Below are 18109 nucleotides of genomic sequence, written 5' to 3'. Positions count from 1 at the left end.
TCAAGCCTTGTGGCAAAGGCCTGTAATTGCCTATAATTCCAACTACTTGGGAAGTTGAGGAAGGAAAAAAAAAAAAACATGTTTAAGTTTGTTGGGGCTACAGAGTGAATTTAAACCAGCCTGGACAATTAAGTGGCATCCCTGTCTCAAAATAAAAATAACTAACGAATTAAGTAAAGAGGTCACTGGTATAGTACATGCCTACCATGCAAAAGGCTCCAGGGTCATTCTCTAGTACCACTAAAAACAAGCAAACAAAAAACCACATTAAAAAACTTAAATAACTGGGCACATCTTTAATCCCAGCACTTGGAAAGGGAAAGGCAGTCAAATTTCTTTTGAGTTCAAGGCCAGCATGTTCTACAAAGTGAGTTCCACGACACCAGGTGTTTCACAGAGAAAACCTGTCTCAAAACATCAAAACAAAAACTGAAATAGAAGATGGGGCTGAAAAGATGGCTCAGTGGTTAGATTCCCAGCACCAATGTGTTGGCTGAGAATTGTCTATAACTCTAGTCTTAGGAGATTCAGCCCCATCAGCTTCTGGACTCTACTATACATGCATGTAGTATCGACATACATGCAGGCAAAAGACCCATACACATAAAATAAAGAACAATTTCTAATGAAAATGAGAGGGCTGTGGGTGTAGCCAGTGGCAAAGCATGCACATGAGATCTGTTTGGTCTTCAGCATTCTGGGGATGGTGGAGTGGAACTGGAACTAAGTTCAGTGAGAGGCTGTTTGCCTAGCATGTCTTTGAAGATCTAGGTGCAATATACAGAACCACTGTGGGTGTGTGCAGCTTGGTTGTTTAACATGAGGTCCTGTGTTAAATCATCATGGAATTATGCTTTTAAGTCCTAATTCTAACTAATCAGAACCCTGATTGTGGTTCGTACCCTTACCATCTCTATAACAAAATACCAGAGACAAACAACTTAAAAGGTGAAAGAAGGTTTATTTTGACTCACAGTTTCAAAAGTTATAGTCCATGGCCAATTGGCCTGTTCCCTTCAGCCTATGGCAAGGAAGATCATCATGACAAAGAACACAAGGTAACGTTCCAGGAGATCCAGGGCTACAGAGAAACCTGGTCTCAACCCCTCCTCCCCAAAAGAAATGGCATTTCTAAGAGTCTCCCTAACCAGAAGTGAGATCAGAGTCAGCCTTTATTTTCCTACTTACCTTACTTAACTGTGTTACCTTTATCACTGAGGGGAGAACCCTCCTCTTCTCTTTTGAGGTCACTCATAGGATCTGGCAAACTCTACAACCTTTTTTTAAAGATACCTTCCCCAGAGGCAGAGATACAGTTCAGTGCTAGAGCAATTGTTTAGTATGTCCATGATCCTGGGTTTGAGTCTAGCCAAAAGAAGAGCAACAAAAAGATAGTCAGCCACTATCCACAATTTCCCACACTCAGCTAGACTGGCCATCATTTCATAAAGAGGCAATGGCAGGTATTAATAGTGGCTGAGATGGGCTGGTGAATACCTGTAATCCTAGCACTCAGGAGGAAGTAGTTAAGGGATTGCCAACTTTGAAACCATGGTGGACTAAAGTTCCAGGTTAACCTGGGATACAGAAATCATGTCAAATCTTTAAAAAGAAACAAACAAACAAACAAACAAGTGGAAAGAAGAGAGGAAAACACGAGATACTGTTTGGTTTAACTCAATTTTCTTGTTACTGTAGCCAATGATGGCCTCAAACTGGTAATCTTCCTACCTCAATCCTGCTGGGTTTAATGCCACTCTGCTTGCCTAACTTCATTCAATGCAATTTCATATCATAGAGGGGAAAATCCTGCTGGGTGGTAGTGCATGGCTTTTATCCCAGCACTACGGAAACAGAGGCATACTGATCTCTGAGTTCTAGGACAGCCTAATCCAGAGTTAATTTCAGGATAGCCAGAGCTACAGAGAAACCCTTTCTTGAAAAATCAAAATAGACAAAGAAATTTTTAAAAAGGGGATCCAATATAACATTTATAATACATTTAGTATTTAGCCATTTATCCTACCTCACAAAAAAGAATGTATCTTAAGGACAGGGCCTTGTTCATACTTAGAATAATATCGGGTACTTAGTAAGTACTTAGTATGTGTTGAAAAAGGCTGAAAATGCCACATGGTGATTACTTTCCTTGTTACCAAATGAGAAACCTAACCAAAAGTATTAACAACTTACCAAGGCTTTCCAACTGTCTCCCAAAGGTGTCTATCCATGGAAACAATTGATTCATCCTGGTGTGCTGGCAAATCTTGAGTAGGACAATCTGAGGGGCAGACCTTAGAAGTTTATCTTAACCAACGACAAAATTCTGGCTTCCCAGCAATCTGCATGTTCAACAAGCATCCCAGAGTGATTATGTAATCAGATTTTATATAACAGTAGTTACCCTCATCAGGAAAGTATAATCTCAGAAACTGGGACTCATGCTTTTACCAGGGATAGGGAGGCTGAGGCAGAAGGACTGACATGTCTTAGACCAGCCTAGGCTACATATTGAGTTCCCGACCACTCCCCCCCCCACCCCGCCCCGCCAAATCCCAAGGCAATAATAATCTTTAAAATGATAAAATAAAATGATATTTTAGTGGGCATTCAAATTTATTTTTATGTAGATAGATTTGAATTCAAATCTATATCCATAACTATAATCTTGGCATATTTCCAATTTCACCAACTATAAAAATGGAAAACAAATGGGAAAAGGTTAGGTTTATTCCTTAGTATAGGGTGAATATTTTATTTTCACATAATGGGTAAATGTGAAGTAACTATCTGATGCCTGGTGAGACCACCTTCCCTGTCCTTCTCATTAACTAGTCAAGCCCTGTAGAGACACTGAATCACTTACCCAGATTTTATCACAATTTTAAATCACATTCTTAATAACTTCACTGGACCAAAAGGCTCAATGTATCTCTTCACAAGCAGCATAATTTCTGACTGCATTCTCTAGAGATAGGAAAAAGTAACAAATTAAGATGAACATTCAAGGTTTGGAATCCAACTTTACTTTTATTTTTACCTCCTTTGGTATCCACGTAGCCCACCAACCTTCTCATTTTTCCCTCCCTCTGCCCCCTCTCACCAGGGTAGTTTGAAATCTTAGTTTACTCCGTGGCACAACAAATAAATGAATAAATGCATTTAATGCTTATAACTAAAACCAGTATTTTTATACTTACTATACTCATTTTTGTCTTTATTTTTATTTTATGTGCATTGGTGTTTTTTCTTTCTTTCTTTTTTTTTGTATTTTTTTTTTTTTTTGGTTTTTCGAGACAGGGTTTCTCTGTGTAGTTTTGGAGCCTATCCTGGCACTCACTCTGTAGACTAGGCTGGCCTCGAACTCACAGAGATCCGCCTGCCTCTGTCTCCTGAGTGCTGGGATTAAAGGCATGCGCCACCACACCCGGCTGTGCATTGGTGTTTTATCTGCATGTACATCTGTGTGAGAGTGTCAAATGCCCTGGAGTTGGAGTTATAGATAGTTGTGAGCTGCCATGTGGGTGTTTAGGAATTGAACCTGGGTCCTCTGGAAAAGCAGTCAGTGCTCTTCACCACTGAATTATCTCTCCAGTCACCCATTTTTTAAAAATCTTATCCCTTGATGCATGTATAGAATATTTTGATCATTTTATTCCCTTACCTTCCTCTCCTTTCTATGCTCCCTGTACTTCTTCCCTGAAAAGCCCCTCCTCCTTTCATGTTACTTGTTTTTAATGTGTAAAGCTAACTTTGGATAGGCAAAGTGGCATTGGTCTGTAATCTCAGCATTCTAGAGACTGAGGCAGGAGGGTTACATGGGAGACCAGCATGAGCTACAAATGAGACTATCTCAAAAACTCCCTAAAGGCTAGAGGACTGAGATTAGGGGTAGACTGCTTGCCAAGCACACATAAGACTAAATTTGTCTTCTAGCACTCCAAAAGGGGGGAAAAAAGTTAAATTTGGGTAGAGGTACCAAGTAACTATACTAAACTGAAAATGAATGTGAACTCTACACCTTACATTCAAATCTTTCCTCTGTGGCTTCAGTAGCCCTTGGGATCTTTGAATGGGGACCATCTTTCTTTTTCTTTTCTATCTGCAGTCTAGTAACCTCCATTCCATATTCCATATTCTGACCAAAATAGCCCAACACAACATGTGATGGTATTTGTATGGTATCCCCAGCATACAGAAGGCTGAGGCAAAAGGCAGTGGTGGCGCACACCTTTACTCCCAGCACTCAGGAGGCAGAGGTAGGTGGATCTCTCTGAGTTTGAGGCCAGCCTGGTCTATAGAGGGAGTTCCAGGACAGCCAGAGGTGTTACACAGAGAAACTGTCTGGAAAAACACCAGCACTCGGGAAGCAGAGGCATCTGGAGGGAGTTCCAGGACAGCCTCCAAAGCCAAAGAAACCCTGTCTGGAACACACACACACACACACACACACACACCCTGCAAAAAAAAGCAAAAACAAACAAAAAACCCCACTGCATCTTCATAATTATATCACCTTTCCAGTTATTTAGTATTAAATGAAAAACAGCAGCCGGTCAGGTTATCAGAAGTGGCTAGTCTCCTAATCTCCAGACTCCTCAATGGTGGAATAACTGGGAGATAAGATGTCAAAGGAAAAGCCAAAGAATCCTACGTATCCATGGTTCTAAGGGGGCATCCTATTACTTGTATGTTTACAGTTCCTGGGAGCTTAACATAAAATGCTATTCAAAAATCCAGCAATTCGGCAAAATGCAGGCTATTGACCTGTCATTAGATGTTGGTGGCACCAGCAAAAAATGCTAGGTTTCTTCTGTCTTCATCAGACGAAAGAAATCCCCTAAACCTCAGGCAGGCCAAGTAGCAGATTCAGAGTGTTCAAGTTGAATAGTGTCACAACCACCTACCACCAGTCAAACACTATCAGTTTTCTAGGGTAACAGTGGCCAGGAAACCCTGAGTGAAAGTTCTCTCATCATAAATGGGGGCAAGTCTGCTGCCTAGCAGATCTGGGGGCACAGAAAACACCTTAAGGAGTTTGAGTTCTTCCTTTATTAGGCAAACTAAAGCTATTTACTACATTAATTTCTGTGTAGCCATACGCAGCAGCTGCTATTCTGTTATTATAGTGTGTTTATCCCATAGAGCCAAGGGTGGGAGAAGGAATGTGGACATGACTGAACAGGTAAATAAATGTTAAGTATAAACTGTAGTCAAATGCCTGCACTTGCCTAGTTGGTAGTACCTTTCTCTTAGGGGAAAAAAAGGAGAGCTCCCTTCTGCTATGCTCCAGGCCAGCTCTTTTCTAAATGACTATCTTCAGCCTCCAAGTCCTGCAACCATCTCTATTACTCCACTTCTGTGGAGGTTGCTTCATTGAAGAGTAAAAAAACTTTGTCAGATGCAAAACCCCTAAATTTTAAAACAAACCTTGCTTCAGGAAACAGATTTGTGTACCTATGTCCACTCAAATCCAAGGCACCACCAAGCAATAATAAAACTTCATCTCATTGTGAGTAGAGACTGAGGGTCTGGGTCAGTATTAAGAGTACCAGGCTGAATGTATATAAGGCCTTATCCAATCCCTTGTAAAGTAAGAAAAATAAAGCCATCTATAATCCAAAAAAATCCCAAACATGTGATATATTTTTCCTAACTACTTTGATATGTAAGTATAAACAGGAGCTCTGATTTTATAAATTACATGAACTATACTTACTCTTCTACAGTCATTTTCTTAGATTACTATAATGTAATCTAAGTCAAATATTCACATGAGACCCAGGTAACCCAGGCTACCCTTAAACTATGTAGCAAAGGTGACTCCTGATTATGCTGCCTCCACTTTCCAGGTGCTGGGATTATAGGTATGGGTCACCCACCATACTCCACTTATTACCATAATTTATTGTTATAGAACTAATGTTCCCTTTTCCATTGAGAAATCACTCCACACACTTAAGAGATTAGGAAAAGCTCTTTAATAGCACTCATCCAGAGAGGAGCCTGCCTTAAATAGAGTTTACTAACTTATATACACCTTAGGCTTATGCATTCCACATATGATGTCATCCTTAAACTTCTTTTCCACCCCAGTCCCAGGTGACAATTTGAATATAAACAGAGACTGGAGATTCAGTCTGGCCACTTGGGCAATGGGAAATTTATACAGCAAAGATAGTGCCAGGATAATTCTTTCCCTTTTTTTGTAGGGTGTGGTGGTGGTGTTCTTTTCAAGACAAGATTCAGGCTGGCCTTGAATTGGTCTCTGTCTCCTGAGTACTGGGACATAATGGGTATGTGCTACCACTGTCCACTTAGCCAGAATTATTTCTTTTTCTTTTTTTCTGAATTATTTCTTAAATACACAAATACTTTCTTTTCAAATACCCAGGGTGTTCTGGGTAACAAGCAGAATTAAGCTTTTCCCAAGAGATAACATGGGACGTGGACGGGCGGGTTCACATTGTCTGTGGTCCTGCACTGCCCCCTTGAGTTGTCAGAGGCAAGCTCTTTGGGAATGCCCTAGTTTCTGGTCTTAAACAGGATTGTCTCCTTTATTATGGAAATTGGCATTAAAAGATGGTCCATCCTGGCGAATAAACATTTACACTTGACGGGGCAGGGGGTGGTGGTTGCACAAGCCTTTAAACTTTAATCCCAGCAGAGGCAGGAGGATCTCTGAGTTTGAGGCTAGCTTGGTCTCCAGAGCAAGTGCTAGGATAGGTTCCAAAGGTGCACAGAGAAACCCCCGTCTCGAAAAACCAAAAAAGACAAACCAAACCAAAAAAAAAAAAAAAAAAAAAAAAAAAAACCCCAAATTTCTACATTGATTTATTTTGGATAGATTCTCATCAAGTAGTCTTTGCTAGCCTAGAGCTTGCTGCATAGATCAGACTGTACTTGAACTCTTAGAGACCTATTTCTGTCTCCCAAGTGCTGGGAATATAATTTTTAGTGGCTTTTTTTTATTGTGCACAAACACAAATTTATTTAATAGAATTCCTACTCATCAATAGGTTTTTCCATTATTACTGCTATCAAAAATGTGAACATGCACATCTGTAAATGTTATTTCGGTATTTATGTCCCTAACATACTTGGAGATATATATCAATGAACATAAACCTTTATTGCAAGAGAAATAAAAATAAAAAGGGGTGACTGTTAAATGGTTTTTGCTCCTCCATTTAAATTAAAATGGCAAACACAGAGGTAACCAGAGCTCAAGATAAAAATAAAAGCATTCTGGATTGTGCTTTTTTTCCCCTTTGTTTCTAGAGACAAGGTTTTTCTGCTTAGCCCCAGCTGTGAAAATTGGCCTCTGCCTGCTTCTGCCTACCTAGGAGTGCACCACCTCCTGCTGGCTTTGAACTCTTTTCTAATTGATCAAAGGAAAACTAGTAGCAGGGTAAATTTAAAATCCTATTACTAGACTTTCAAATGCTAATTACACCTTTATTGGCATTAGAGACCCATTTGCCCTACAGACAGAAAAAGAATGTATCTCCCTTGTAAAAGGTACAAAGGTATGTTTTAGCAGCTTTCCTTTCCTCCTACTATTTTTGGCAAACAATGAGCAGAAGACATTTCTTTCAAAAGCAAAATGGTTGCTTATCTAGCTACTCTGTGTAATCCTTTCTGGGTGAATCTGCTCTTAAATATTTACTTAGGCTATGCTAATTAGTATTCCTCTCAGTTTGGAAGATACAGGTAAGAATCGGAAGAAGTTCTTTCCCTCCACCTTGATGAATCAGATACAAGAGAATAAAACAGTAAGCTTTTGGTTTTCCAGACTGGGTGTAATAGCCCGGGCCCTGGCTGTCCTGGCACTGGCTCTGTAGATCAGGATGGCCTTGAACTCACAGGTATCCGCCTGCCTCTGTCTCCCGAGTGCTGGGACTAAAGGTGTTCACCACCATCTCCTGACATATAAAGATTTTTAAAACCCAATGATCAGGAATGAATAAGATAAAGCAAATGCAGCAAAATGTTCTGTAATAATGTAGGAATTAGACTGTGGGTACCTGAAAACATTTGTAATAAAATGGAAGAAACCCCCCAAGCAGTTTGAAGAATAAAAGTGTAAGGCCCATCCCCATTATACTTCTAGAATGAACTCATGACAATGTAAGCCTATGTCCCACAATGTTCCTCCATGTGGTTTTCTTTTGGTGCAAGGGATGATTGAGTAAACCCTTGCAGCCAACACTGACTCAGATCTTCAACCTCAACCCCCATTTTAGGGTGGGATTTTGTTGTTTTTAATGTTTGCTTTGGTAATAGTGATAGTCAAACTCAGGGCCTTGGACTCCCACAAAGCTATATCCTCAGGCAGAGTTTGTTTGTTTTTTGTTTTAATTTTTTTTACCTTTCTTACTTCTGACGTATAGCCCTTTAACTATTTAGTGTAGCAAAATGAGCACAACAGACTCTTAGGGAAAGCACTAAAACAGTGCTTTTGCCTTGGGCCAGGGGCAGGCTAAAGTCTATTAACATCCCAGCTGACTAGCAGAATCTGAGTAAGTGAATTACTTCACACTCCTGGCTTCTCTGGTTAAAAATTAGAAACTTAGATCAGGCCTCCTCCTGGCACACCATCTGGCCCAGCATCTCTAGCTGCTATCTCCACTTGCTATGGAGCAACTGCTCCTGTGCCACAGATGAATCCAGTTCTTTTGCCAGCTTCTACAAGGAGAGCTGCTACTTGAAGTTCACCCAGGAGGGCTTCTACAAAGAGGCTTTATACTGGCCCTGGTGGGGAGGGTGGGGGGTTGGTGGCACACACCTTCAATCCCAGCACGAGGGAGGCAGAGGCAGGTGGATCTCTGTGAGTTCAAAGCCAGCCTGGTCTACAGATGGGAGTTCCAGGACAGCCTCCAAAGCAATACAGAGAAACCCTGTCTCAAAAAACAAAAAACAAAAACAAAAAAAAACACGAAAAAAACAAAAACAAAACAAAAAAAAACCTCACCAACACACCAACAACAAAAAACTAAGAGGCTTTATACAAGTGCAGCAGTTGTGCATGAAGCAGAGACATCTCTGCATCCAGACATAGAGAATGTGTATAGACCTGCACTTACAACCCTGACCCATTCTCCACACCTCTTTCTATAAAGCATGTAACTGATAATAAATGTGTTGACATGATTTAAACAGGAAAATCGGTGCATTAGAAAGTTAGGGGCTGGAGAGATGGCTCTGGCAGGTAAGAGCACTGGCTGCTCTTCCCAGCACCCAAATTGTGGTTCACAACCTACTGTAACTCCAGTTCCAGGAGACCCAGTATATTTTTTGATATCATCGGGCACTGAAGGAACATGGCACACACACACACTTGTAGGCAAAAAACCCATACTCATAAAAATAAAGGTCAGCATAATTAATTGTCAGGCCAAGTAGCCCATGCTTGCAATCCTAGCACTTTGGAGGCTGAGACAGGAGGATCAGGAGTTTGAGGCCAGAACCTATCTCAAAAAGGTAAATTCTTCTTTTAAAGGGGGGGGGGAGTGATGATGTAGTTCAGTTGGTAAAGTATTCATTTAACATGCAGGAAGCACTAGGTTGCACTGCTAGCATTGAATAAAAACAACAAAACAGGAACGGTGGCACAAACCTGTAATTCCAGCACTTGAGCAGAAGCATGGCATATGTCAGTCATCCTCTGGTACAGCTCAAGTTCAAAGCCAGACAGCTAGGGTTCTAAGCACCAGATCTAAACAAAACAAAGCAAAAGCTTTAGTGCTCACCCACTAACAGTAGACACAGTTGTAAGTCATTGGGACAGCACTTGGGTAGCATGTCTATCATGTACAAGGGCCTACTTTCCATCTCCTGGCATTGCTAAACCAAAAACCCAACCATAGAGACCAAAGTCGAAATATTTGCCTCAGCCTACTTTTCTTCTGTCCTCCTCCAGAGTCCTTCCTTTCTGCATTCTCACTGCAAATTCATGGGGTGGGCAGGGAGGCAATTGGGAAGGCATCTAGGCTTGCTATGTCCACATGCTTCAAGTCATTATTAAGGATGTATTTTAAAGAGGAAGCAGGCCATCCTTTTGCAATGCACTAAATAAAACTATTCTTCCTGGAAGAAAACAAAAGAAAAATGAATGTCTAGAGTTAGTGCTCAAAAATAGATCCTTGAAGGGCAATTAGTAACTATAGGACCCTGAGAACTCTTCTAGTATATCTAAAACAACAAAAGACTTGCCAAAAGCAATACTGAGTTTCTTCCCTCCCCCATTTTTTTGTGGGGGTGTTATTCTGTATGTATCTCAGGCTAGCTTCAGACCTTTGGTGATCCTCCTGCCTCAACTTCCAAATGCTGTGGTTACTAAATGGTGATGAAGATGTTCTAAACAGCTAAACAGAGGCAGGTGGTAGTTGTACACAGCAACTACCTTTAGTCCCAGCAGTAGGGAGGCAGAGGCAGGCATATCTCTGGGAATTCGAGGCCAGCATGGTCTACACAGTGAGTTCCAGCACAAGCTCCAAAGCCAGAGAAACCCTGTCTGGAAAAACCAACAAACAAAACAAAACAACCCCCAAACCAAAAACCCCAAAAAACAAAACAAGCAAAAAAAAAAAAAAACAAGCAAAAAAACAAGAAAAGTGTGTGTGTGTGTGTGTGGGGGGGATCTAAACTGATCTCTGGTGAATGAAGTGGGGGAACATAAAACCTTAGCTAAAATATCCAGAGACAAAAATGTTTGGCTCATTCCAACAGAAAAGTATCTGCAAAAAACGGGGATCCCAGGAGGTACATGGCTTTATAATATTTAAAGGGTGACTCTAGTAGTGGCGGTTGTGTTGGAGAAGGGGGTAGAAAGAGAAGTGAAAAACAAAAAGGAGCATTTGGCAAACACTGGGCTATTAGGATGAGGCTCAGCTCTAACTAGCACCCAGGCCCCACCAAGGAAGCAAATGGAAGCAGTACCTACCATAGAAACATGTAAATACCAAGGCCTGAAATCCAAACACAAAAAAGCACTCTCTTGAAAATCACTGAGGAAATAGATTACCAGAAAAAAGTGTCTGCCCATTTTGAAGAATCAGTTGACAGCTAATAACCTGTAGAGATTACTTTAGTAGACACACAAATGTTTGTTGAGGACTAATTTATTTATTCATTCAGTAAATATTACTGAAGCCTACTAATATGCCAGAATGAGCTTTGCAAATGAAGTATCTTCTGCCCTCATGGATCCTACAGTTTAGAACATAGGAGAACAGGCATGCGCAGACAGAACACAGTCTGATAAGTGTTGCAAGACTTATCAGGTTGTACTATAATTTCTTCCAGGATGTGCTTCTCCAGGCTGCAACTGGAGAAGGGAAAAACCAGTGCAGGAGAGTGCTAAATACTTTTTAAAATTGTTTGGCCATTTCATACAATTCCACATTTTCCTTAATTCCCAGTCCTAGTTAGACTGCAAAAAATGCTGGCATGGGGTGGAATGCTTAAGGACAGACACAGAGGTGGAAAAAGGATGTTTTCAAGCACCTCCACAAAGTACGACACCCCTCCCCCAGCTTTTCTTTTATATTTCAGTCCTTCAAACGCACTGCATACAAGCCTTATTTAATACTATCTACAGCTAGAAAAATGAGGTTACAACTAACTAGGTGAAAATCAGGGTAATTATAGTAGTTGAGAGCAACCTGGGTCCTTTAACAACCCCCCTCCTCCAATCCACACCCAGGCCTATAATCCTGGTACTTGGGAGTCTGGGGTAGGAAGATCTCCACAAACTGGCAGCCTGCCTGCATTACATAGGGAGCACCAGACTAGCCTCAGCCACATTAGTGAGTGTTTCACAAAATTAAAAAATGTAGCAATGCCCCCCACAATCCCAGCACTGGGGATGTGGAGGCAGGAGGAACAAACTTTCAACGGTCACCTTAAATTACATGAGACTATCTTTCCTCATACACACAAAGAAAAAAAAAGACTACTAAATGCAAAATAGATGAGACATGAATATGGAACAGAAATGTTAGACCACTGCATTTAATAAACCTTAAGAAAGCAAAGAGTATGGACCAGGAGTAACCGGTTTCAGGAATCAAAGAATACTCTCCACCCTTCCCAAGGTCTGAAAACACCTGATTCACATTAAAAACCACAGCGAGTTCGAGGCCAGTCTGGCCTACAGAGTGAGTTCCAGGACAGGCTCCAAAGCTATACAGAGAAACCCTGCCTCGAAAAACAAAAAACAACAACAACAACAAGAAAACTCCCTAAAAACCAGACTAAACATTTTCACTCCCTTTTTCAAAACTGGATAACAGTAAGAGTCTCTTTGAGGAGAGATTACCACTGTAAATAGTTACTCGGAAATCCCACCATCTGTCATAGGCACAGCAGCAAGCGCTGCAAGGAGCGTCTCAGCCCCGAGCGCCCTCACCCCAATCCCTGTCTCGGCGCGGACGTCACTTCCGTTTCTGCCACCCGCGCTAGCGTGCGAGGCGCGGGAAAAGAAGCTTCCTTCGGAAGAGGGGGAGTGAAGGGGAAGGCGCAACCCACGCGAACCTAAAACTACATTTCCCGAGGGGCCGTGGTGACAGAGGCCGTAGACACGATGTCACCCGGAAATGGATCCTGGGCTTTCAACTCGTGCGAGGGAAGAGCTCTGGAGCCAACAAGACGGCCCGAGCACCCCACTAGGGATCATTAGGAAAAACTAGAGTTTGCTGGCAGAACAACTTTCCGGTTTTAAACCAGAATCAAACGCGGACAGCGTTTAGGAGGTGGAGGGAGAAGACCTAGCGTTCAAGTTCTTCTCGCATACGTGGCGTACTGGAAGTCAGCCAAGGCGCCAGCAGCCCCAGCGGCATAACCCCACACAGGGCTGGGGACGGGGGACCAGGGACGGGGGACGGGCAATGCTAGAGAACAAAGTTACTTTCACGTGGTCACTGCTGACCCTCATATTTTCATTTCTTGGGGGAAGGACTTTAAAGCTGAAATACCCAGAATAACCATTTATTTCATGACCAAATTGTATATTTTAATCTAGACAAGTTGGGGAAATGTGCATTTTGAAAGATAAGCGGTGCCCGGTACTGCACACCCACAGTTCTGCAAGACTTTTAAAAAAATGCTTCAAATCCAGAGGATCCATCAGCAAAAGATGTAGTGTCATTTAGACATTTGTACAACTTTTAAGGCAGTGGCTCTCCGCTTTTATTAATTTCCCCTATTGTGGCTTAAAAATAAAACATTGTCAATAAAGTTAGTTGTCAGGATTAACTTCAGGGATGATGGGGTTTCTGCTGTGGGATTTTTGTAATGAGGGAAGTGGTACTCCTGCCCTTCTTTATGGTGCTCTAGTTGCATGTTTACAATATTCTTCTAGCCAGGTCTAAGTATTTAGACAATGTAGATAAGCAAAGTGACTCAACCCAAACCAGAATATAAACGCCACAGCCCTTACTAACAAGTGTAGAGTCCTCCCTACTTAAAAAAAAAAAAAAAAAAATCTGGTGATGATTTTGTATGACTTGTCTGGAACAACAAATCTTATGATGTAGCAAAATTTGTTATACTGAAACAAACCAAAAAGAAAAAATTTCTTGGTTCAGATGGTTTTACAAAGACAACATGGAATTGTTCTGTGTCCCATAATGGATTTTTGTTGTTTTATGAGACAAGGTTTTGCTATGCAGTCAACTCACAGCAATCCTCCTGCCTCATTCTCCCAAATGCTGGGATTATAGGCATGTATCACCAAACTTGGTTTCAACATTATTTTTTAAGAATGGGGCTCATACTGTCCAAGTTGGCCTCAAATGAAGCATATAACTGAGGATTGCCTTGAACTCTTAATCCTTCTGTTTATTCCTTGAGTGATAGGATTACAAACATGCACACCACACCAGATTTTATGCTGTGCTGGGGGTTGAATTCACAAATTTGCTCATACTAGGCAAGTAGACTACCTACGAGCTACATTCCCACCCTCCCACACCATTTTTTTAATATGGCCTAGTATTTTTTATTATTGTTGTCACTGGAATGTGCGTGCATTCGTGCGTGTGTGTGTGTGTAGATCCAGAGTTGGCTCTCTCATCCTACCATGTGGGTCTGGGCTTCAACTCAAAGTAGTCAGTCAGGCTTGGTGACAAGCACCTTTAGCCACTGAGCTAGGCTTTCACCAGAAAACTCAACAAATGACAGACAGTATATTATTGGCAGGTACACTGAGACCCCAGTTTGGGGACCCACTATCTTTGAGTTCATTATTTTATTTTGAAACAAGAACTGGAATAGCCAAATATGTTGGTAATAAAGGAGGGAGGCATAGGGATCAGTTTATATCACCCTCAACATTATCAATTTTGATGCCAGCCTGTTATATGTAAGAGTTAGTCTCTAAATAAAATACACATTTTCAAAGTAATTTTATGTATCATTCTTTTACATATTAAGTGAACAAAAAAAATGAAAGAAAAATTCAGTACCTAAAAGACTAGGTGCAAAGAATGACATAAATTTTTAGAAATCAATTACAATCAATATTTATTCAAATTTTAATGAATGATTCTAATTCTGGAATTTGACAAAGAAATAGAAAAAAAAAAACAAAAAACAAAACAGAACAAGATGGCTCAGCAGGCAGACTGCCACACAAACCTGGTGACCAACCTGAATTCAATTCCTGGAACTCACATAATGACAGAAGACATCAACTTCAAAGTTGACACCTAACCACACTCATACCATGGCACAAATGCCTCCTCCCCAGAACAGTAAATTTTTAAAAAAAGTAGAAACAAAATGAATAAAAACTAAAAACATTTATTAAATAATTTACTAAAAAATATAAAATACTTGCACATGAAACCATTGGATGACAAATGTGGAAATATTCACATTATAATGTTAAATAGAAAATATAATATAAAAAAGTACATATGATCAACAGTATAGATGATTACAAAAAGAAGCAAAACTAGTGAAGAGTGTAGTTAACAGTGTCTCTGGGTGATATTACTACTTTTTGTCTAAAAGGTTTTTATTTTCTTGTTTGGAGACCTATTTATTTGTAAAGAATGTAAGAAAAAATTAGATCTGACCACATGGTATCAAATCTATACTAACCAAAAGAATTTAACCACCAATTTTTAAAAAGGAAAAAAGATGCTGATTTTTACAGTTTATCTAAAGCCACAATGCAGTACTTCTGAGTAAAAACTGGCACAACCTTTTGGGGAAGAATTTGGCAATTATCAAGTGTTAAAATATTCATAATATTTAATATAATAATTCCATGTAAGTAGATCTATTCTAATTAAAACCCAATTTAACTTGTACTTTTTTATATCAACAAAAAAGCCAATCTCTACTATTATAGACATTGAGACAACAACAGATCAATAAAAGGTTTTCAAAAATATCTGCAGCAAACTCTGGTTGTCTTAAAGCCTGGGACTAGATCATAAATCAAGCAAAAGCATGGGTGTGCCCAGCCTGCTGCAGTCGGCCATTTTATGCACTCTGAAGAACAAAAAATACAGAAGACAACTGTATATAAGGAGAGCCACTCCTAGAGTTTCCAAACCAACAATTTACTTTTTGTCTCCCATTCTTGTAAGCAACTACTATGCACTGAGGTAAAAGCAGTAAACTGTTTCCTTTCTTAATGCTTGTTTAAGGTTTATGATTTCAGACAAAAATTGAATTCCCTTAAATGTGTCCCTTCTTTATAAGGGATAAGGAATGTTTAAGAGAACAGTATTATGAAACAATAAAACGTGGAGAAATAAATACCCAGGCTCCATAATTCAATTGGCTATAAAAACCTTAGACAAATTAACCTGTGTTTCTCAAAGTTCTCATCTGTAATACTATGTCTATTCCGTAGGATTGTGGAGATTATGAAATATATTAAAGCATTATGTAAAACCTTTAGACTAGTACCTTGTGCTAATAAGTACTATAGACCTGTACGTATTAGATAAACAGGCCCTAAGAATGAAATAGGAACAGCCAAAGATCATTGGCAGGATTAATAGAAAAGATATCTCATTCTAAAATTCTGTACCCTTAGATATAAGAATCTAAAAGCTAAACTTTAGCAATTAACTGTAGATTTTTCACTTTCAATCCTCAAAGGCACAACAGTTCAGCAACCAAACGAAACTAAAACAATCAACCTCCAATTTCTCAACTTTACTTCAGACCAAACCATACAGAAAGTTCTACAGAAGAGAGAAAGAGCATAAGCCCAGGACCCTTTCATATTACCACTGCCTTTACTTTTAGTGCTCTGCTTGTCAGTAAGAAGACCATTTGCCTAGATCTTAGGTTTCAATCAATGTAATACGGATTGAGAAACAACCAAATCCTCTCGCCTATATTCTGCAGGGGAGAAAAAGCCAAGCGTTTTAGGCAGAGACATACGGTGGGGGAAGTCTGAGAGCCAAGATCGGCCAGGATCATTCAGGAGTCTTTCGAATAGGCTTTGTCTGAATGTGGGTGGACAGTAAAGTAAGCTTAACAAACTGCAACAGCAACCTTTCACAGCCTATCTTCTCTACATTTTAAAATTCCCGTTATGAGATTGACCAGGGAGAGACTTAAGATTCTGGAATAAGTTTCACTGGGCTTGACCGCAGCCTCTAAATCAGACTGACCCTTTCAAACAACTAGAAAAGTAGATTTGCCTCTCTACAGGTCCTCCTAGCCTAAAATGGCGATTTGGACGAAAGACAATTTACTGAAGCTCTCGCTATTTCGCAATCATAATTATCAGAACGTTGCGCGCCTCCCGCCCTCCCAGCTAAGCCATTGGCACGCAAGCGCACTTCTACATCCCTGGTGCTAAACTCAAATGGTCAGCGCGCTCTCATTTACGCATGCGCACTTTGATTCCCGCGCAGACGCCTTTGCTTGCAATGAGCATGCGTGGTTCCACCTTCTCGCCTCTGTGCCCCACCCTTACTCAAGGGGCCACGATCTCCAGTGCCAGTGGATCGCCACCCCTTATGTCATGCTTTCTCAGAGTACTTGAGCGCCACCACTTGGTGCTATGATTCCTCGTTTGGGATCTTAAAAGTCCATGCAAAGCGCGCCTGTCTCTACTAGTCTCCCCTCCCGGGTGTGTGTGTTTCTCGCCAAAGTTATGCCACTGTGACCAAAGGGTATCCTTAGCAACATTACTTAACAGGGTTAACTGCGATACACCAGCTAAATTGCATATGGGAAAAAAAGGCGTTGTAGGTGACAAAGCGTATCCCAAATGCAATCTGTCAGCATCCTAAGGGAGAGGCTATGGGGTCCCCGGATTCCCTTGATACAGTAAAAACTCTCCAGCCTCAACAAAGACAAGGAAACCTTTTATTCCAAACCACTGAGTCAGAGCCGGGAGAGGTGATTTACGCTTGTAATCCCAGCTTTAGCAGAATGGCCGCGAGTTCGAGGCCGGCATCCGGCTTACTACGCGCGCGCGCGCGCGCGCGCGCGCGCACACACACACACACACACACACGCGGGGGGGGACGACTACTAAAATAACCAAACAAACCAAAAAAACAGATAGAGCCTCATCTTTTTGATCCACTCGCAACAAATAAAGAGCTCGAAAGTTTGTTTTCAATAGGATGTCAAGGGAAGCAGTGATGCTCTAAGTGCCTCAAACCTGCTTAGAGAGTCTAAAACTCTCTTTTATAATATTAAGTAAATGTTCAACATCCTTTTGGAGGGCTGGGCTCTACTGGCGTCCAGTTTTCCCTCCCGTCAAAGGGGAAAGCGCACAAATTAAGGATCTTCCTGGCTCACGTTCCCTCTGCCGCCCTCCATGTTACATTTTTGCCCTTCGTCGTTCCTTTACCTCTTGCTGAAGCGAGTGTCGTAGCAAAAATCCTTACTGCTGGAGAATGTGGAGGGAGCGGCTGGACAGAGAGACGTGCCTGGGTGGCAGTAGCCTTGAGTTAACTGCAATGAACACCATGTACGAAATCTGCTACGCTAGCAGCCTCTGCGCTGATGCCACAAATCCACAACATCTCCAGGAGCGCTGCAGTGCGCTCCGACGCATGCGCCCCGCTCCCCCCCCCGCCCCCTCCGCGCCCTTGGAGCGCCCCTCTATAGCCTATAACAG

At 41.2% G+C, this 18109-nt stretch overlaps 1 long non-coding RNA gene across 3 annotated transcripts in view; it reads right to left on the bottom strand.

The window, feature by feature from the left end:
- LOC103162731 overlaps positions 1 to 17882 on the bottom strand; it is a 40882-nt gene extending 23000 nt beyond the window's left edge. The window contains exons 1-5 of one of the 3 annotated variants that reach the window (XR_004771380.1): positions 17840 to 17882; positions 9620 to 9718; positions 2867 to 2967; positions 2194 to 2342; positions 1207 to 1365 (exon numbers count right to left, since the gene is read on the bottom strand). This is a non-coding gene — a long non-coding RNA (uncharacterized LOC103162731). Of the gene's footprint in view, positions 1 to 941; positions 1366 to 2193; positions 2343 to 2866; positions 2968 to 9619; positions 9719 to 17839 lie in introns of those variants that run through there. The other 2 variants (XR_004771381.1, XR_004771379.1) reach the window with 2 other exon arrangements.
- Positions 17883 to 18109: the final 227 nt, after the last annotated feature.

The sequence above is a fragment of the Cricetulus griseus genome, chromosome X (assembly GCF_003668045.3).
Source record: "Cricetulus griseus strain 17A/GY chromosome X, alternate assembly CriGri-PICRH-1.0, whole genome shotgun sequence".
NCBI lineage: Eukaryota > Metazoa > Chordata > Mammalia > Rodentia > Cricetidae > Cricetulus > Cricetulus griseus.
The sequence above is the reverse complement of the archived record's forward strand: the minus strand, read 5'-3'. Positions and strand labels throughout refer to the sequence as shown.